Source organism: Trachypithecus francoisi, unplaced genomic scaffold (assembly GCF_009764315.1).
Source record: "Trachypithecus francoisi isolate TF-2019V2 unplaced genomic scaffold, Tfra_2.0 Lachesis_group9, whole genome shotgun sequence".
NCBI lineage: Eukaryota > Metazoa > Chordata > Mammalia > Primates > Cercopithecidae > Trachypithecus > Trachypithecus francoisi.
In genome coordinates this window covers 62698985-62721037 of record NW_022681474.1, presented here as the reverse complement: position 1 = coordinate 62721037, position 22053 = coordinate 62698985, and the positions used below count along the sequence as shown (strand labels likewise).

The 22053-nt window shown below is 40.0% G+C and overlaps 1 protein-coding gene across 5 annotated transcripts in view; it reads right to left on the bottom strand.

The window, feature by feature from the left end:
* Positions 1-11242, bottom strand: part of ITGB1 (integrin subunit beta 1) — a 57599-nt gene extending 46357 nt beyond the window's left edge. For 2 of the 5 annotated variants that reach the window (XM_033208738.1, XM_033208739.1), the window contains exon 1: positions 11018-11242. The gene's annotated coding sequence lies outside the window, so the exon portion shown is untranslated. Of the gene's footprint in view, positions 1-10648; positions 10817-11017 lie in introns of those variants that run through there. The other 3 variants (XM_033208740.1, XM_033208735.1, XM_033208736.1) reach the window with 3 other exon arrangements.
* Between the last annotated feature and the right edge of the window lie 10811 nt (positions 11243-22053).

Below are 22053 nucleotides of genomic sequence, written 5' to 3'. Positions count from 1 at the left end.
AACTGGGGAGGAAAGAAAGACTAAGCCAGGTGATTCACATATAGCCGTGTGTGTGTGTGTGTGTGTGTGTGTGTGTGTACATACACATATGTATGTTAAAACATATATAATAATCTTCATTTAAAAGGTTTCCTGTTTGAGGCATATGTAACTCTTATACATCTACTACTGATATGTATGGTTGACTTGCCTTAAAAATTGTAATCTTCTAGAAATTTCTCCATGTTTTCTGTATCTAGCGCAATGTCTTAATATTTAATAAATGAAGAAACTAACGATAAAAACAACTGGAGATACATTGAGGTATCAAAAAATAAAACACTGAACTTCATGACAGCAGACATTTGTGGCATCTACCATCGTAGAACATTGTGTAGTGCAGAGTTATACTGGCAAACTAATCTGTGTCTCAGTTTCCTCATCTTTAAAATGGGGACAGTAGTATTTACCTCGTAGGGGTTTTGTGAAGTTTAAATAAGTTGATAAGCATAAAACACTTAAAACAATGTCTGGCCAATTGTAAGTACCTGGGTGATACTTGTTATGATTATTACCAAATGTTATAGGAGGCGCTCAATAACAACGTAATTGAATAAAGAAGTAACCACGGTTGAACGCTTTGCTTTTTTCAGTTGTAATTATAACCAGAAAACCGACTGGATCCACTTTAGGGAAGACACAAGATACGAAAGAAAGGATAAAGTTTGAAAGTTAGAAGTAACACAACTACAGAAAATAGATTAATGTGGATTGTTATAGCCATTCATACACTGACATCCTCAACATCAAAACCTTTTGGTACTTTATAGATTCCACATCCAAGTAGAATTCTATTTAATGTGCTTTCTAACAATCAGATTCCTGACAAATGTGTTCATAAAGTAATAAAAGCAGCAAAACCTTAAATGTTTTATACTAACATAGTAGACAAAATACAAATACTCTGAACACTAATATCACAGAAACCCTCAAAAAAAGATTGAGGGGAGGGAATAACATACCTAATACGAATAGAAATAAGGAGGAACCTTTGAGGTTTGCTATGCTTTGAACGTGTCCCCAAGGTTCACATGTTGGAAACTTAATCCCTGAAGCAACAGTGATGAGAAGTGGGACCTTTAAGAGGTGAGTAGGTCACGAGGGCTCTGCTCTGCCACATGAATGGATTAATGCTATTACCAGAGGAGTGGGGAATGGGTTCCAGATAAAAGACCAAGTCTGGCCTCCTCCTCATCTCTCGCTTTCTTGCCCTTCCGCCTTCTACCATGGGATGATGCAGCAGGAAGACACTAGATGCCAACACCTTGATAATGGACTTCCCAGTCCCCAGAACCTTGACATAAATTACCTAGTCTGTGGCATTCTGTTATAGCAGCACAAAGACTAAGACAAGGTTCTTACATCACGAGAAAGGAAACCCCCCTGAAAGGACTAGAATACGAATTCTGTTTCATTAATCAAACACAACTAGCGATATGATTTTGTTCAGGGACTGCTGCTCACTTTGGATTACTGAAAAAAAAAAAAAAAAAAAAAAAGACTGATTTCTCAATTGAGAGGGCCAGACTAGGCACAGGCAAGAAGAGTATAATACACTAAGTTTTGATGATTTAAAGTAATTTGTAACAAAAAGGTATTTCATTTAGAACTTTGAAAAATTAGAATTTTATTTCAGCACCTTCAAATGGATATGATAATAAAATAATAGCATCTATCTCCTCCAGGTAACTCTATGAGGTGGAGAATAATAGTGTCTTTGTTTTACAGATGAGGAAACAAACGCACAGGGAGATTAAACAATTTGCAATAGTGGAATCGAAAGTTGCACAGGTGGAATTGAAACCTGACCATCTGTATCCAAAAGCTATGATCTGACTTCATTAAACTATAATTTTTTGAAAGCCTACTTAATCACTACTTTATAAAGAACATCCTTCTAGTGTTAGAACTGACTCAGAGCACAGAAATGGAAAGGGCTTATAATGTTCTATGAGTTTATTTCTTGGGCATTTGAACTTAATAGAGGCCAAGAAAAGTCATTTTAATTGCCATATTTCATAAGTACAGACAAAGGTTTTGTGTCTTGTTCCTATAAAAGCATTTCACCTTAAGGTCATTTTCTACCATATGCAATTTTATCTAAGGGGTCATAATTCATTCCCTGAACAATAAACAATCTTAAACACCATCCACAAATAATCTCATTTTAGTGCTTAACCGAAATATATGCAATTGTTTCCATTGTCAAAAATAGTGCATAATTGTTTTAATCTTCACTGTAAACTAATCTTTATCCATAAAAGTACGGTTTTATATCATGTTCAAACTTTTAAATACACGCTCATTATTTATTAACTTTTTAAAACAATTTTACAAATAATTCATTTGGCATTTCCTTTTAAATTTACAGATACAATCTTTAGAAACTTTATATGGACTATATTTGTAGAAATTAAACACTTACACTTTAGAAAAAAATTACCTTAAAAAATGTAACAAGTTATGTTCATTTCATAGTTGAAAAATAAGCCGCCTAAACACCAACTCAAATAAAAAGAATACACAAAGGATTTCACAAAATCTCAAATCTTTCCACCTTAACAGTAGAAAAGAGTCTGATACCTATAGAGGTATATCATAAATGTCTCCTAAAAATTATAATAAAGTTGGATTCATCCCAAGTCTGTTCTACCATCATTATTTTCTGTATCTGCTTTTAAAAGGGGGGAAAAATAGGTCAGTAACAGATTTTAGCATTTAAAAATCCATATATTCCAGAAAAAGAACACAGAGCCAAACTGAAAGACATGAGGTTCCTCCCACTTATCCCACACAGAGAGTAATAAAAACGGGAAAAACACGAATGGAAGAAACTGAAAAATCTTTCTGAATTCTGTACCATCTGAGAGGGTGACATGGGGAGAAGAGTTCCTCCCATGAAAAGGGCACCTTTCCCCTTACAGGAAGAACAATTAAAACTCAACACTTTTTTTCCTTCCATTGGCAGGAAGAGGCGTGTTGGTGACTGAAGAGGTGTTTATGGCCCAAGTATTAATGAGCTAGCATTAATGATTAACAAAACTTAGCAGAAAGAATAGAGAAGAAAAAAATAGGAGACATGAAAGAGAAGAGGCTAAGGGATCCCAAAGATGTAACACCACATTTGAAGTCCTCTTCTTCTCTCCTTGACAAATAGAAAAGTAGTCTGGCCCGGGCGCGGTGGCTCAAGCCTGTAATCCCAGCACTTTCGGAGGCCAAGACGGGCGGATCACGAGGTCAGGAAATCGAGACCATCCTGGCTAACACGGCGAAACCCCGTCTCTACTAAAAAAAAAATACAAAAAACTAGCCAGGCGAGGTGGCGGGCGCCTGTAGTCCCAGCTACTCGGGAGGCTGAGGCAGGAGAATGGCGAATGGCGTAAACCCAGGAGGCGGAGCTTGCAGTCAGCTGAGATCCGGCCACGGCGCTCCAGCCTGGGCGACAGAGCGAGACTCCGTCTCAAAAAAAAAAAAGAAAAGTAGTCTGAATTAGAAAACTGTCTAAACTGCACTACTCCCACCCAGAAGAAAAATGGCTTTTTAAAGCACTAACCCCTTCTCACACAATGATGTTAGCTTGGGCTAAGAAGCTCTAACAACAAAGGTTTGGCTGCTCCAAAGCTATAGGTTCACAAAACAATCTGAAATCCGAGAACAGCTCACAATAGGGCTAGATACCTTAAGAAAATTATACAACAACAGATTGAAGATAAAATTCATCACTAGTGACTTTACCCACCTTCTCCAGGAAAATGAAATACGGAAGATCTTTAGCAACACCCAATCTACAAGTGCAACGGAAAGATAAAAAATGGATGTAGTACGCTTTGGCAAACAAAATGCCTAACAGACAGTATATTGGGGATAAGGGGAGGTAAAGCCTGGAAACTTAACACCTAGGAAAGACTTCTACAGAACAAAAAGTGAAAGGGAGTCAGTGAAGAATCTTCTTTAAAAATAAGAGAAAATTTAGAACTCATTATGCTCTTCAAGAAAGTCAGAAAATCTCAAATAGATCTTGACAGTGATCAAAAACTAAAACCACAAAAAGTAAAAGGAAGAAAATTTAGGCTGGAATCCTCTACAGAACTCCTAAACATGAAGAACAGAATCAACATAACAGGAAAATCACACAAAACTCAAATAATTCAAGCCAATTAGAAACGTCATCTAATGGCGATCTCATAAACAGACAACTGGTATAGCACCACCACCAGCCCCTCCCTGCCCTGAAAAAAAAAAAAAATAGCTTTATGTGAGAAATGGGAAAAAAATGAAGCATTTCATTCAAATGGGGGTAAAGGGGCACAAAATTAACTCAAGGCTTCAGAGGATGAACTTAAAATAAAAGCAGAAAAATACACTTTGAACAAAGCTATTAAGCCATAATATGAAGAGTTGATCCAAAATGAGCAAAAAACCTGCCTGAACTTAATTCTTCCCAGCTCCTCCTTCCACTCAAAAGGTAAGACATTATTACCTAGCAACTGATTGTTTTTCAAACCAGCCTAGTATTCTGTTCCTTCTTTTCACTCTCTCTGTCTGCGGACTTTTTTGCCTTTCCCTGTGAGGAGGAAAGAAGTTGGAAACGGTTTTGGTTGAGAAAGTTTACTCTGGGCCAAGTTTACAAAGATAATTGTGAGTGGAGCTAGCAAAAGAACCATCATGATCAATGATATCAATAAGCACCTGACAGCAAGACTTATTCCCCGTAATTTCAATTAAGGAGAATTATGTTCTCAAACTGCATAATTACATCCCCTTTTTAAGCAGATCATTCCAAAATGCTTCCTTGATTAAAACTAATTTTGACCACATCTTTTGTCACATCTTCCTCTCCATCCTGTCTGTGGTGGAGTGCATACAGTATTTTAAATATATGATAAATGTTTTAAAACCATGATAAACATAGGAAGAAAACAGTTTCTCAATTTACTTATCAGTAAGCTGTAAATAGTATCTACCACAGAATTGTTGGAAAGATAAAATATGATCATTACATGAAAGCTTTTATCAGCAAATATCTAAGTGGTCAACAGCTCATAATTTACTTGATTACCAAATTTGCTTCTTGTTCTCCAACTCATTAATCATGGCCTTCTAAAACAAGAACCTCAGTGACTCTTTAATAAATGTTTCTCAATCTTTTTAATCCATGCTTCTTTAATAAGCATAAATCTTACTCCCTATTATACTTTTTTGTAACATTTTCCTAATATAACATTATACTACCAAATATGCTTTTTCAAACTCCAATTTCCTCCTCCAATAATCAAACATGACCCCGTACCACCCCTTTAAAAGAAGCACTGAAATCATATGAAGAAAATCATACATAAACCATAAAATACTGTGCACAGGGGAAGAATCTACTATTCCTAATTTCATAGATTATGAAAGCTTAAGTTATTTACATATTCATTCAATAAACATTTATACAGAAAAATGTGACTTCCATACTTCAAATGGTACATACCTAATTTTGTATGTAAATATTTTCCTCATCACTCCACTGAAACTACTCCCTACACAAAACAGAATGCTGATTTTTCTTCTTCCTTTTCGCCTTTATTGCCTCTTCATCTCCTCACCAATCACAATCAACTTAATTACTCCTTCTTTGTGGTTCCAAAATAGCCTTGATAGTGGCCAGCACAGCGAATGACAAACCTTCAGTGACGCTCAATAATATAGTGTTATTTCTGTTCAAACTTCTATTATAACTAATTTTATTCACGTCTGTGTCTCTCATCAGGCTAGTGTCGGAGGGCAAGAATCCAGGCCCTCATTTTAAAATATAGCCTTCATATATCATTGTGATACATATATGATATTATACATAACTCCTAATAAGTAACAAAGTGGCCAAGTACTATCTGTGAAATTAGACTGGATTCTTCCTATGCTGTCCCTTGAAAGTGCCACCCATCTGTCATCCAACCTTCACTCATACCATTCCAAGCTCAGGCCTCATCTCCTACACAACGTGTTCCGAAACCACACAAGACAATGCTGAGATTTTTCTAACACTATTAGGGAATATTTTAAGGTACAGTACATTGCATAAAACACTCTTTGGTATTTATGTTTTCCTGAACTGAACACAACTTGTTCCAACTAGACAACAGACTCAACATCAAAGACCATGTCGACTTCTTGATTCATGCCCACTGAGTAAAGCATTTTTCAGGTAACTGGTACTCAATGTACCGACAGAATAAAATGCAATGTAGAGCCCAGCTACATCCTGATGCAGAGCTGTTCTGACAGATGTTGTGACAGATGTTGCTGGTCAGCGCTGGCAGGCATCCTTAAAGGAGTAAGTGGCGCAGCGCCTACACTCTCTGGTGATACCAAAAAAAAAAAAAAAAAAAAAAAAAAAGTTGCTCATGGGGAGAGAGAACTGCATTCTACTTACATCAGGCAGCAGCTATTCTCCAACTCCTGGAACAAGAGAACGACAGAAACATGCAGACTGCTTTATAAGGTAGATGTGGAAACCAACGCCCTGGAAGTATAGTACTCTGACAAAGGTCATACAGAAATTCAGTGGCAGACCCTGCACTGACACCCAGGTTTCCTGCCTCCCAATCGAGAAGCCTTTACTACATCAAACTGCTTCACTGATCAGGTATCTGAAAATAAATTACCACAAAGGGATGTGACCAATGAAGTCTTTTTGTCTTTAACTCAAACATGCCAATCACTGGAAAAACCCAGAAATACCTATGCCACTCACAAAAATGTCACTCAAAGGAATTACAAGTTCAGAGAAGAAACTGGGGAAGGTAAATGTTTTTCTGGATTCCTCTTCCTCTACCCACCTTGACTGTTAAAAGTGTTTCCAGGTCCTCCTTTAGCCCGTTTTTCACTCCACACCCTCCTTTGGTGTTTGTATGCACAGCCTATAGCTTCAACCAGTACTTAATAGACTGAGAATTTCCAAATTGAAATCTCTCTTTTTTTTTTTTTTTTTTTAGCTCTCACCCTGTGTATTCAACTGCAATTTAGACATCTCCACCTATGTCCCTGGTCACCTTAAAAAAAAAAACTCAGCCTCATAAGGTCATCATATCCCCTCTGCTCCAGCCAACTAGCAGCCCCGGCTTGTGGTCACCCTCTCACCTCAGTGAACAGCACCTCCTAGCCAGAAACCAGTGTCACATTGGGTTTCTTTCATTTCTCTTATCAAGTCTTTTCAATTCTCCCTCCTAAATACGCTAGTTCTTGAACTCCACTCAAATCATCCTCCATATAGGGGATCTGCAAAGGTTTCTGATCACTCACCTTTATCACTAAAAAAATTCTAAGCATACATGTACCCAAAATACATGCAATTTATAAATTCCAATACGTGCACTTCTACAGCAATACAGTAAGATATAAATCAAAATCAAAATTTTAAACTTTGAAGTGATGAGATCAACAAACAATAGTAGACCTAAAATTTTCTTCCCATACTTCAGTGAGTCTTTTTACGCATCCCTGGAGATCAGGAATCTGCACTTTGAAATTATGTACAATAAGACTGGTCCTACAAGAAATACATATATATGCTTGTATGTGTGTTTATATACATATGTATGTGTACTGGAGGCAGCTTTTCTCATGCACACACATGTTTCGTGAGGTGATATGCACATGCTTAAGCATATTGCTAAATATAGTTAACTCTACTTTCTAAAGTCACAAATCAAACGGCAAGGTTAAAGTTAGTCGACCTCTAAAAACTCACAGCCACTTTTAAAGCAATAACACATGTATAAAGTATAGTTTGGATCCTTTTGTACACAGCTCCTGAAAGAGAGAAATTTTTTTTTCACCTACCGACAGGCATATTGGAAGGCTCCTAATATTCTGACTTTTACGGACTGTACCTCCTTTAACTTGGGTACATACTATAATATTCTTTCAGTTTTCCACAGCTATAGATACCCCTAGCATAACACTTCAGGATTCAGAAGACGAATGCACCTTTCTGTATCTTAACCTCTCTACTCCACACCTCCCACCTCTGAAAAAACAACCAGCCAAATTCTCAGAACCTAAAACTAAGTCAGACTAAACACTGCTAATACAATACAGACACTTACATATTTACCTGGCATAATCTCTAGGATTCCACCCACAACCTAACAGATCCTAACTCTCGCAGAGTGAGAAAATCTGCTAAAATCTGACAGAAGTCCAAATGAATCCTTTCAGATATATGCAGCTTGCTACATATTCAGAAAGTTAAGTTCTCGAAACTTGAAAGCTCTCTGAAACTTTTACCAGCTACAAGATGTTTCAGCTTATCACACTAGCAGCATAGTTAAGGGCAAACCAGAGCAGCTACAGAATATTAATGAATATTTTTTTCAGACAGAACACTGTACTACTCCCTGCTGTAAGCCACAACTTACTTATCAAGAGTCAAACAATAAAGACATTAAAATCAGTGGCAAGCACTCTTAGAAAAACTGGCACCATGTTAAGTTGTTTGACCACTTTTCATTATTATAGTATGACCAGATGTCCCCCGTGTCACTCCCAAAGTTAGGAAGAACACCAATGTAGAACTACATTTTCACTCGTGATGGTAATTTGGGGCTGATTTAAATTAAATTATACTGACCAGAAAGCTAAGAAAGCTGCCTAATTGTTAAAATTACTAAATGCAGTGACTTTCAGAATTGTTGATTCCATGCGTTTCATGTACAGAATGTTGAGGGTAATAAAAAGTAACTTTAATACAGAACTTTACACTGTTAAGAAAATCACAAACACTTAAAATTGTAGGTCTAGGTCTGAAGTCAACACAGATGAGTTAAACAGTCTATCTGCTTCCTTTTTACAGAATTAAACTATTAACCACATTCTTTGTCCTTTCAGCTAGTATTCTAATAACATCTTCCACCTTCATACTCAATTTTGGGATAAGTAAAATGGCTTTCTCCCCAAATGCCTGTAATCAAAATACCAATGTTTTTTATTTAACATTTCACCATCTTCAGTCACTTATATAATATTGATCAATGAGCCAACATTATTTAAAAATATGAGAATTATAGTGAGACTCTAAGTCCTGACCCCTCTGGGCCTTGATGTCTACAAATGAACAGGTAACTGCCAACTAAAGTTTCTTAATCATTTCTAAAAGTGGTCTATTGTATACCCTATCGTAAAGGGCATATGTGGTTTAAGAAAGATGTCTAAATTCCTCTAGCACGTTATTTTTGTAGCATCAGAACTACAATAAGAAAAATAATAATAACCTAAGGGCCAGGCTCAGGGGTTCAAGTCTGTAATCCCAACACTTTGGGAGCTGCAGGAGAGAGGACTGCTTGAGCCTAAGAGTTTGAGGCCAGCCTGCGCAGCATAGTGAAATCCTGCCTCTACAAAAAATTAAAAAATTAGCCGGGCATGGTGGCAGGCGCCTGTCGTTCCAGCTACTCAGGAGGTTGAGGTGGAAAAATAACTTAAGCACGGGAGGAGGCTGAGGCTGCAGTGAGCTGTGATGGCTCCTCTGCACTCCAGCCTGGGCGACAGAGACCCTGTCTCAAAACAAAACAAAATAACCTAGTAATTCTACCCACCTGTTATCCATGTGGTATGTTGGCCCAAAGAAACCTTACTAATGATGTTACCAATTACCTTCCGAGAAATCTTTTTACTATAAAAGAAGGGCTGAAAAGGAGTCAATATTCATTGAGCATCTACTATCTACTCTCAAGCTAAGTGTTTTACATTTTGCATTTGATTTTCACGACTATAGTTAGAAAGGTTACTTTTGGTTTAAACGTAGGCTCTGGAGCTAGACCCCATGCCTTCTCCAGGAGCTCCCGATGACCATAGGCAACTTACTTTTTGCTCCCTGTGCCTCCGTTTCTTCACTCGGAAAATGGAAATAGAAACAGTAGCAATCTCATTAGAGCGGTTCCAGAATTAAATAATACATGTAAAATGCCTAGAGCTAAACCTGGCCCTCACTGTCATTGTTATAAAAACGAATTATTAGTGTAGGTAGTATTGTTCCTATTTCACAGATGAGGAAACGGAAGCTTAGAGAGTGCAACTTACTAATGATCATACCAATGAGTGCAAAGTTTTGGACTCAAAAGCACGAATTTGATTAAATGAAAGTTACTTAGAGAGTGGGAGTCTCATAAATCCAATTTACGAAGCCTAAGAAATGACACGCGGTAAAAATGATACTAGACACAGGACGGGCTCTCAGGCTCGCGGACCGGGTCTGAGCGCAGTGGCCGTGGCCTTGTGTCCTGGTCCCGGGGGTCCCGGCAGGGGCTGGAGACTCTTGACTTCCCGGCATTCGCGTTTATAGACACGGGGAAGCGTACTGCACTGCCGCCGCCGCGCCCCCGGTCCCCAGCGGCTCCGCAAGGCCACTTTCTATCCTGGCTCCCGCCTCCCCCCACCGCGGCGCTGGCCCCAGGGCCGCCTCCTGGCAGCCGGAGGAGACCAGTCCCCACAGCGGGCGCCGACGGCCGGCTCGACGCTGCTCCAAAGACAGCAGCCAGCAAGGGAGCGAGAGACAAACGCGCAGAACCAGTCCAGGGGAGCGCCGAGTCCCAAACGCCGAGCCCCGGGTGGCCTCGCTGGCTCCCACCTGCGCTCGCCCAGCCTGGCGGGAGACCGCAGGTGTCAGGGGCCGCTCAGGCCCGGTCCTCCGCGGCTCCAGCAGCCCCGACGTGACAGCGCCCAGGCCCGCGACCCTCGCGCTCGGAACGCGGCCGGGCCGACTCGGCGCCCGGAGGCTGCCAGCGCCGGGGACCCGATGGGAGTGGCGGTGTGCGGACTTCCTCCCGGACTAGCCTGGAATCACGCCCCAGCCCCCACCCGCCGGCGGCCGCCCCCGCCCCCACGCCTGGCACAAAGGTCCCGGCGCGGCCCGGGCCGGCGGCTCTAAGTGCGGTCGCGCACTGGAGACCCGAGGCCGCGGCCCGCGCCCCCACACCCGAGGCCCGCCGGCGCCTACCTTCTCCGCGCGGCGTCCGGGCCCCGGCGCAGTGGGCTCGGGCCTGCTGTTCCGCGACTCCCGTTCGGCCTCTCCTGCGGGCTGGCGGGGCCTCCCGGGTCTCGGGCGCGGCGGGTGGCGGCGGCTCCTCCTCCTCAGGGGCGGGAGGAGGGGACTCGGCGGCCCAGAGCCGCCCCCCGGCAGGAAACCAGCCGCGGCCCCGCCTCCTCTGCGCGTCTGATCCCGCTCCCGAGGCCGCCACCGCCCTCTCCCTCCGGAAACGCATTCCTCTCCCGTAGCGTCAGCCTGGCCCCGGGGCGAGGAGGAGGCGCAGGAGGAGGCAGGAAGCGCGACCGGGACAAAGGAACCGGCCCGCTCGGGAGCGCGCCTGAGGGAGGCCGCGGAGGGCAGGGCCGGGACTGCGCTGAGACAGTCGCCATGCCTCAGTTTCCTCCTCTGCGAAGGGTGGGAGGGGTCAGTTGCGCCCTAGAGCCCCGCGCGTTCCTGATGTAGCTTGCTGGGCCCGTGTTAAGTTCCGCTTCCTGGGATCCGCGCGTCCGACCCTCCCTCCCCTTTGTCCACTGATGTCCCGTTTAGAGCCCGGGAGATCCTGCACCCCGGAAGCCCCCTCAGTCCCGAGGCAAATCGGTACCATGAACCCCCCCATACCCTGCAGGACTCCATGGGGCCAAAAACCATGTGGTCGTTCTGGAAGGGAACTGGCTAAGCCAGGACTGCTTTTCTGGAGTGATAATGTGCTTGCGTGTGTCTAAGAGGTGAAGACTTGGGAAACCCGTGGGTGCCACGAAGGGTGGTGGGACTGGGGAACGTTTTAGAAAACCTGGTGAGTTGGGTCCTGCTTTTGATAGATTTATCTGGCGGTCCCTTTATGGGGAACAGGGATGAGAAGGAAAAGTTTCTTCCTAAGGAGTAGAGTTTGTTTCAAACCTCTTTAAAAAAAAAAAAAAAAAAGGAGGTGGGGGCTGGAAACAGAACGTTTGAAAGAGAAGGAAACATTCATTATGAGAATGGCTGGGCGCATGTCGATTCGATGATTGAAGTTCGTACCGGCCAACATCATACTGAAACTCAGTAATTTCAGTATATGCTGCTGGCAAGCTGCTATCCTGGTAGCAGAAAATGTTGTAGGTGCCACTTGGTGAGCTGCAGCACCCTGTTGGGAAAAGAGCTCAAAAATTACCAGATTTATGAAACTGAGAAGAATCTTGCAGGAGATGAGGGGCTGGAACGGCCATTTGGCTGCTGCCAATCTAAAATATAAGAGAAAATGAAGCAGTCACATCTAAGAAAATTTGCACATTACTTACTAGCAAAATCAAAACTATTGGTTAGCCAATGTCTGCAGACCTCTAGGAAATAAGCACTATTTTTCCTACTTAATGGATGTTCAAGCTTAAGAGGCTAAATGATGTTCCTAAAGTTAATATCTCGATGGTCAAACTGCCTTTAGAACACAACATTCTTGAATTTTAAAGGTATGGGTTTTACCATTGTTGAGAATTCATCAGAATTGGCCCAGTCTCAGCACAGAAAACTGTATAGTTCAAAAGCATAATTGGTCCATGCCTGATTTGCACTACAATTCTCAGAATTTTTTCCCCTGTACATGACTGGTGGAGGCACTGGCTAATCTTTGCTACAAGAACATTATGAGGTTTACATATGCACAACTCTAAACTAAATTAGTTCCTCCAGGGCAATTTACTGACCCTTTTAACACCACTGTCGAGCACTGTTGTGAGGACACATAATAGGGGCTCAGATAATACCTGATAAATGAAAAAATGGGTCCTTTTGCTCTACCGGGACTTGACTAAACTGATGTGTGAGGTAGCAATTTGTGTACAGAAGTCATGAGTTTTGAGGAAAAAGAAATTAAAGAAACACGTTCTCTAAGAAAAGCAGTGATCGGTCAAGAGTACGAGTCTACTTGTGATTTCATACAAATAATGAGTGGACAGTGAGCTAACTATGAAATTTATGAATACTCTAAGCAAAGATTGGTCAGCATACGTGCTAAACAGGAAATCCTGGTAAGTAGGAATACTGCAAGCCACATTGCTAGATCTTATCATAGTAGGTTGGTGCAAGGTCTACCAGATGTCTCTTGCCTTCCCGTGTGTAAGATCAACCAGATAGCGCTCACCTTTCCATGTCTAAGGTCAACCAGAGGGCTCTTGCCTTCCCATGTCTAAGGTTGACCAGATGGCTGCATGCACCAACCTAATAAAACATCATTAAGTGTCTTAAATTCAAGACAAATCCATACTTTACCTACATTGTCTCCCAATTATTATCAATTGTCTTCTGCCATCTTTTAAGTCATTATTATGTCAAATAATTAAAGTTGATGTTTCCTTTAGTTTTGTCACTGGTGATACTACTACTTGCTCTTCAAAATGTATCTTTATTCACCTAACATTTTCCAAAGTAAAGTTTGTTTTTATTAGTTTGACTTATATTATTATTGATTAGCACCCCTTTTCACTCTCAAAAGTATGTCCTAGTATAGATGACAACTTATATGATCATTCTATAAAGAAGAGTGTCCAGATAATAAGGAATAAGAAGAATAATTTTAGAAATTCAAAAGAGATTCATGATATATTGCAAATCAGGTTCCAGGTTTATAGGGGAAGACTAATTTCAACATTGGTGATAGTAAGGGGAAAATGTGAGTTGCAGCATGGGAGTGAGTATGAAAAATTAGGCAGTTGCTGTGTGATGAAAATGCCCTACTAGGAGATTTTGTTAAGAAAAAAGTCTTGACAGTACCCTGGCTAATCAATGGGACTTGGATTTTAAATACCATTGTATAATAAATGTATGCGATGACTTTGGAGCAAATTAATTGACAATGGCTAGGTAAGTCTTCAGCCACTTTTCTAAGGACTGTTTCTGTAGACTAACCTAGATATATTTTTCTCATCTGTCACTTCCAGTTTCTTTGAATGTAACTCCTTTAAACATTAAACAAAGAAAAAGATGAAGGGATAGGGATGGAGGGAATAGAGGTCTCTGATAACATCCTGTAATACTAACATAGAAGTGCTTCTGAATCATGAATAACTCCATTCCGTTACCTGAGAAACTAAAATCACTGTTGTAAAATGTGAATCTGCTACTCAGGAGGCTCAGGCGGGAGGATTGCTGGAGACCAGGAGTTCAAGACCAGACTGAGCAACATAGTGAGACCACTGCCCCCACCGACCCCCAGCCCCAACTGAAAAATGAAGAATAAAATTTGCCAGGTGTGGTGGTGCATGTGTGTAGTCCCAGCTGCTCAGGAGGCTGAGGTGGGAGGATCTCTTAAGCCCAGGAGCTATGATCATGCCACTGTAGTCCAGCCTGGACAACACAGTGAGACCCATCCATAAAATGTGAATCTGTGTGTATTGGTGTAAAGCAGCCCTGGGAATTATTGACATTTTGAAAAACAAGAAGGGGTGAGACAGTCCTGCCAGTTCCTCCTTTTTCAGTCTCCATATGTATAAATAACATGCAAATAGTCATATAATGCAGAGAAACTGGAAGTGTATTGAATTTGCAACTTTTTTTTTTTTTTTTGCTTGAGGGCTTCAATTTAGTGAGCACTCTTCAATACTCCTAATGGAGTACTGCCAGAGGAACTGTAAAAAATTAAGTTTGCTATCAGGCAACCAGCAATTGACTAGGTATGGTATGTGTCAGTGTATCCACCAGGCTGTACTGAGGCTTCATTTCTTTGCTTATTTGAAAATAAGGTGGAAAATGGCACAACAGTCTAACCTGATTTGCAATGTGTCCCTTAGAGCTTAGGCTAGCCATTCAGTCTTTTCCTTTTCTAGGTAACTAACAGTGGCTGGACTATGGCTTTGAATATGGGTCACAGATGAGTAAGGCTTCCTCAACTAGTTCTGCTTCCTGTTTTCCATATATAGGGGCCCCATTTTTCCTTTTCGAGTCCACACAGCATTGCCTCCAATGGGTGTGAGCATTCCTTACCAGCATTCAGATGCTGAACATTTTTAACAGCCTACGGGGAACAGTGTTTTAGGCAGCTCTTTTCAAACACTGAGTTTCTTCAGCTGTGGAAGGGAATGTCCTTCCCAAATAAGAATTAAAAAAATGCCCAATATAAGCAATTGAATAGCACTGGAGTTATTTTTAGGAACCAGGGTCACTCATTACAGGAAACGATTGTGTTGCCAATGTGTTACAGCTAGTGACTATAAAAAATATTATTTCTTTTCTCATTTAACTGCATCTTGAGGAAAGTTAGCAGTTGCGTTTTTAAGTTAGGAACAGCTCAATTTCAGGCCAGATACATTAGGGAGTAGGAAGGATACTTTTCACTTAAAAAAAGGCATTTGGGGTAAGTAAGAACACCTTCCCTGCACCTCCCTCCCACCCTCTTCCCGTAGAACACACAAATTAATCCCCACAACATACTATCTGAGGCAGAGTTCTTGCCTCATGCCTATGAACGGGATACCATGAAACCCCTAAAATTCTAGACAGAATTTTACTTATATATCTGCATTGTTGTGGTTTGAATGAGATCTTAACAACAAAACATTAAGAATAACTATTTTAAGCACTTATACCATTAGTTCTTTTAGAGACTACATGCTTAAACAAATGTCTCTGTGGTTGCCCTGGAACTGTGAGTTGTGTATTGATTAGTCTTATCTAAAACAATATTTAAACCATCAGATAGTACTTCCAAATATTTTCTTATAACATGATTGTCACTGCATGTTATTTAACCTGCAAGAGGTGGAACAGAAAAAGCAGCATCTTTTGTGATGGAACCGCACAACTAAAACGTGTGCTGTTTATGTCTACTTTTCAAGGTAAAATAAACTTCAAAGAGAAACGAACTTTTAATTTCAAATTCCAGTTTACGTATTAGGACTTAAATGACTTCAAATCATGTCTAAAAATCACCCTAACTAAAACCGTTGTAAATTTTTACTTAAATTGAGAATAAAAATAAATAAATGTTAAGTATATTTCCTAGTAATATTTGTCATGCAGCATTTGGAAGAGCAAGTCCTGTGACGCTTCTACTTTAAGATTTCTGCATTGTTGTTGGCTGATGTCATAGGCTGTTCCCTCTATGACCACAAGAATTCCCTATTTAGAACTACTTATGGCTGCCGTTGGGTAAACTTTCAAGTTGAAATAATTTTGCATTTTGTGTTACTGTACTAAAATGAAATAATCTTAATCTGAAGAGTTTTGATGGTTAATATTAGAATATTTTTGTATTCCTGACTCTTCATTTAGCTAAGTTTACACTGAAGTCCTTAATTACTCTTCTCCTTTTATGATAAAAATACATACATACTTCATTATCTATAATTTTCCAGTGGCTTCCACATGCCAAAAACGTCAACTAAACAATTTTTCTCTTATAGTCAGAACACTGACTTGTGGAAATGAAGCACTTCATTTGCAATTTCACCAGTAAATGTTGTTGATGTGTGATCTCTAGCTTACAGGATAGATGGAACTGCATTCTTACATTTAAACAATTATCCTCTGATTAAATAAATTCAAATACATCTAAGGAATGGAATAATCACTAGTTTTGAATAAAAATTAGACAAGTTTAACAAGATGCACAATGCGCTGCAGTATATAATCCTTTTTGTGAAGTTTTTGTGTTTTGTTTTGTTTTGTTTTTGAGACGAAGTCTTGCTCTTGTCACCCAGGCTGGAGTGTAATAACATACCTGCACTTCCAGGCTGGAGCGTGATCTCGGCTCACTCTGCCTCCCAGATTCAAACAATTCTCCTGCCTCGGCCTCCTGAGTAGCTGGGATTACAAGCGCCTGCCACCATGCCTGGCTTTTTTTGGTATTTTTAGTAGAGATGAGTTTTCGCCATGTTGGCCAGGCTGGTCAACAAAGTATTTTTAATAGTATCCACATTTGACTGGGCACAGTGGCTCACCCCTGTAATTCCAGCACTTTGGGAGGCCGAGGCGGACGGATCACCTGAGGTCAGGAGTTTGAGACCAGTCTGGTCAACATGGTGAAACCACATCTCTACTAAAAATACAAAAAATTAGCTGGCCATGGTGGTTCGTGCCTGTAGTCAGCCCCAGCTACTTAGGAGGGTGAGACACGAGAATCGCTTGAACCTGGGAGGCAGAGGTTGCAGTGAGACGACATTGTGCTGCTACACTCCATCTCGGGTGACAGAGTGAGACTCCATCTCACAAAAAAAAAAAAAAAGGTACCCACATTTTATAAGCAAGGCAACTGAGACAACAGATTTTAAATTGCATAACTGGTAAGTTACAGAACCAAGATTGGAACCCAGTCAGTCTGGCTCCAGAGTCTGGAATCTGTTCTCTCCACTTTACTGTCTCCGATCTCTTGTATAATTTTGCTGAGACAGTGTCTGCCCTGTTCTAGCTCCACTGTGACCAGGCAAGCAAGTCTGTAATTGGTGTTTCAAGAATAAGAAGTCAAACCAGGCACAGTGGCTTGTGCCTGTAATCCCAGGTACTAGGGAGGCCGAAATGGGGGGGATCACTTTAGCCCAGGAGTTCAAGGCTATGATGCATACCTGCACTTCAGTCTGAGTGACAGAATGAGATCCTATCTCTAAAGAAAAATATTGTTTTTTTATTTTTTATTTTTTTATTTTTCAGATGGAGTCTTGTTCTGTTGCCCAGGCTGGAGTGCAGTGTGACTCAATCTTGACTCACTGCAACCTCCACCTCCCGGATTCAAGCAGGACTTGAATTCCTGCCTCAACCTCCCGAGTAGCTGGGACTACAGGTGCCCACCACCATGCCCAGCTAATTTTTTGTATTTTTAGTAGAAACGAGGTTTCACCATATTGGCCAGGCTGGCCTCGAACTCCTGACCTCAAGTGATCTGCCCACCTTGGCCTCCCAAAGTGCTGGGATTACAGGAATAAGCCACCGCACCTGGCCAAAAAATTGTTTTTAAAGAATGAGAATGCAATCTATCTGCATATGTGAGCCATGATCTCCAATATCGATATTTTCAATAGTAATAACGTGTTTTCATCTCTGTGTTATTCCTTGTCTGTCTCTTAATTGACACAGAAATGGGTAGTGTGGGAGTGCTATTAGGCCCCCTTGATCGCTCAACAACCATGTATACATATGTGGAAAGGAGGATATGACATTATCAGAGTTATATATCATTACAAACAGGCATGGCTAAGATTTTTCAATTGTCATTCCAAAATTTGTCAACTACTTATTTTTTATCAGAGATCTTAACAATTCTATCTTTCCTAAGGGCAATGGCTATATCTTGTGTTTGTATGCCTAACACAGTGCTTTGTGTATACAATTAAGTTGCTCTTCCTTGCATTTAAAATAAAATCACCACCTCTCTTCTTCTTTGACTTCATCTAAAAAATCTCCTCCTTGCCTACTATATTTTAATCACACTGACCTTCTTTCTATTCCATAACCTCATTAAATTTATTCCTATCTTGGAGTTTCTGTCCTTGCCATTCCCCCTGTCTGAAATGCACTTTACATGACTACTTCTTGTCAGTCAGATCTCAACTTGACTATTACCTCTGTAGAACTCCTGTTACTCAATCCATATATGAAAAACCCACAGTTAACCTCATACTCAATGGTAAAAGACTAAAAGCTTTTCTTCTAAGATCAAGAACAAGACAAGGATGCCCACTCTCACCAATTTTAATCAACATAGTACTAGAATTCCTAGACAAAGCAATTAGGCAAGAAGAAATAAAAGACATGCAAACTGGAAAGGAAAAAGTAAAATTATATCTACTGGAAGACAACATGACTTATATGTAGGACACCCTAAACATCACACATATACACATATGCAAGCTGTCAGAACTAACCAATCAGTTCAGCAAAGTTGCAAGATACAAAATCAACACACACAAAAATCAGTTGTGTTCCTATACACTAATAATAAACAATCCCAAAAGGAAATTCAGAAATCAATTCCATTTACAATAGCATCAAAAATAATAAAATATTTAGGCCAAAGAGGTGAAAAACTTGTACACTGAAAACTATAAAACATCACTGAAAGAAATTAAAGATAAGTAATCCTGACGTATGGAAAGACTTAATGTTAAAATGTCAATATTACTGACACTAATCTACTGATTCAATGCAATCCTTATCAAAATTCCAGTGGCATTTTTGCAGAAATATAAAAATTTATTCTACAATTCATATTTAATCTCAAGGGACCCTAAATAGCCAAAACAATCTTGAAAAAGAAAAAACACTTCCTGATTGCAAAACTTATTACAAAGCTATAGTAATCAAAACAGTGTGATAGTGGCATAGAGGTAGATATATAGACCAATAGAACAAAATAGCAAACCAAAAAATAAACCCTCACATGTGTGGTATGGTCAAATGGTTTTCAACAAGGGTGCCAAGACATTTTAGTACCCTCAACAAATGGTGCTGGGAACATTGGATATTCACATGCAAAAGAATGAGTTGAATCCTTGCCTTACATCATGTACAAACATCAACTCAAAACAGATCAAAGACCTAAACTTAAAATAAAAACTATAAAACTCTTAGAAAACAACATAGGGAGAACGCTTCATGGCAAGGAAGCATGGATTTGGCAAGGATTTCCTAGATACCAAAAACAAAAACAAAAACCAGGCACCAAAAGAAAAATACACAAATTAGACTTTGTAGACTATGAGTTTTTTTTTTTTTTTTTTTTTTTTACAATAGAGTCTCGCTCTTGTCACCCAGGCTGGAGTGCAATGGTGCAATCTTCAGTCACTGCAATCTCCGCCTCCTGGGTTTAAGCAATTCTCCTGCCTCAGCCTCCCGAGTAGCTGGGATTACAGGCACCCACCACTATGCCTGGCTAATTTTTGTATTTTTAGTAGAGATGGAGTTTCACCATGTTGGCCAGGCCAGTCTTGAACTCCTGACCTCAAGTGATCCTCCCACCTCGGCCTTCCAAAGTGCTAGGATTACAGGCGTGAGCCACCACACCTGGCCTAGACTTCATAAAAATTTAAAAGTTCTGTACATTGAAAAGACATAATCATACGTTGAAAAGTGCAACATGCAGAATAGGAGAAAATGCTTGCAAATCATATAACTGATAAGGGCATGATGTTCAGAATATACAAAGATCTAGAATTCAACAACAAAAAACTAACAACTCAATTTAAAAATGGGCAAAGGACTTGAATAACATTTCTTCAAAGAAGATAAACAAATGGCCAAGAAACACATGAAAAAATGCTCAACATCACTAATCATTAGAGAAATGCAAATTGAAACCACAGTGAGATACCACCTTACACCCATAAAGATGGCTGTTATTAAAACAAAATACAACAAAACAAAATTCCAGAGAATAACCAGCATTGGTGAGGATGTGGAGAAACTGGAACCCTTGTGCCCTCTTGGTGGGAGTGTAAAATGGCTCAACTGCTATGGAAAACAATATGGTGGTCCCTCGAATAATTGAAACTAGAATTACCATATGATCCAGAAATTCCACTTCTGATATATACATAAACAAATTGAAAGTTGGATCTCTAAGAGGTATTTGTTCACCCATGTTCATAGCAGCATTACACACAACAGCCAAAGGGTGGAAGCAGCACAAGTGTCCAAGGATGGATGAATGGAATAAACAAAATGTGGCACACACATTCAATGGAATATTGTTCAGTCTTAAAAAGGAATGAAATTCTGACACATGCTACAACACAGATGAACTTGAGGACATTATGCTAAGTGAAATAAGCCAGCCACAGAAAAAGACAAATACTGTATGATTCCACTAATATGAGGTACCTAGAGTAGAGCATTCATAGCGGCAAAAGATGGAATTGTGATTGCCATGGACTGAGGGACTGGGAGAATGTTATTTGATGGGTATAGAGCTTTGAAATATGCAAAGCATCCTGAAGATTTGTTGTACAACATGACTGTACTTAACACTACTGAACTGTACTATACTTAAAACTGGTTAAGTTGATAAATTTTGTTATGTGTATTTTGCCACAATTTAAAAAAATACCATTTCCTACTTTGGTACACTGAGAAGACTTAAAAACATTAATAACTCAGAAGCAAGGAGCACATCTAGTATCAAAATTGTGGTCCATTGGAAATACCAACCAGGTGCTTTGAAAATTATGGATTTGAAACTTGAAATAGGAAATGAATAAGATGGATTGCGTGTGTGTGTGTGTGTGTGTGTGTCCAGAAAACAAGGAGACTCTTTAAGATTAGTTTGGTTATATTAGAAGAACATGGGGCCAGTTGAAAGACTTCCACTGTCCAAGATAAGAAATGGAACATCTAAGAGGAAAAATGACTGCAATTTATTCAAGCACATTAAATTTATAAAAACTCATGAGTTTATTATTTTTAAAAAGTAAAAACACATAGAAAAGATTTTTTAAAAACCAATGAACAGGCCGAGTGTGGTGGCTCACACCTGTAATCCCAGTGCTTTGGGAGGCTGAGGTGGGTGGATCACTTGAGGCCAGGAATTCAAGACCAGCCTGGCCAACATGGTAAAACCGCATCTCTAGAAAAAATACAAAAATTATCTGGGCATGGTGGTGCATGCCTGTAATCCCAGCTACTTGGGAGGCTGACGCAGGAGAATCACTTGAACCCAGGAGGTGAAGTTTGTAGTGAGCTGAGATCATGCCACTGCACTCCATCCTGGACAACAAAGCAAGACTCTGTCTCAAAAAAAAAAAAAAAAAAAGAATGAATGAATGAAAATATGAAGAGAAAAAAAGATTTAAGAGCCATAACTATTAAATGGAATAAGTGGAACTTATTTAGATCCTGATTTTAACAAACCAAGTATAAAATGACATTTATGAGATAATTGGGGGAATTTTGGAAACTGACTGTGTTTTACATCATATTAAGAAATCATCACTTTTTTGCTGGTATGAGTATGTAAGAAAATGTCACAGTTTTTCAGACAAATAAGGATAAAATGACATGAAAAATGATAAAATAACCAGAAATCTCAGAGAGATAAGAAGAAAAAGTTG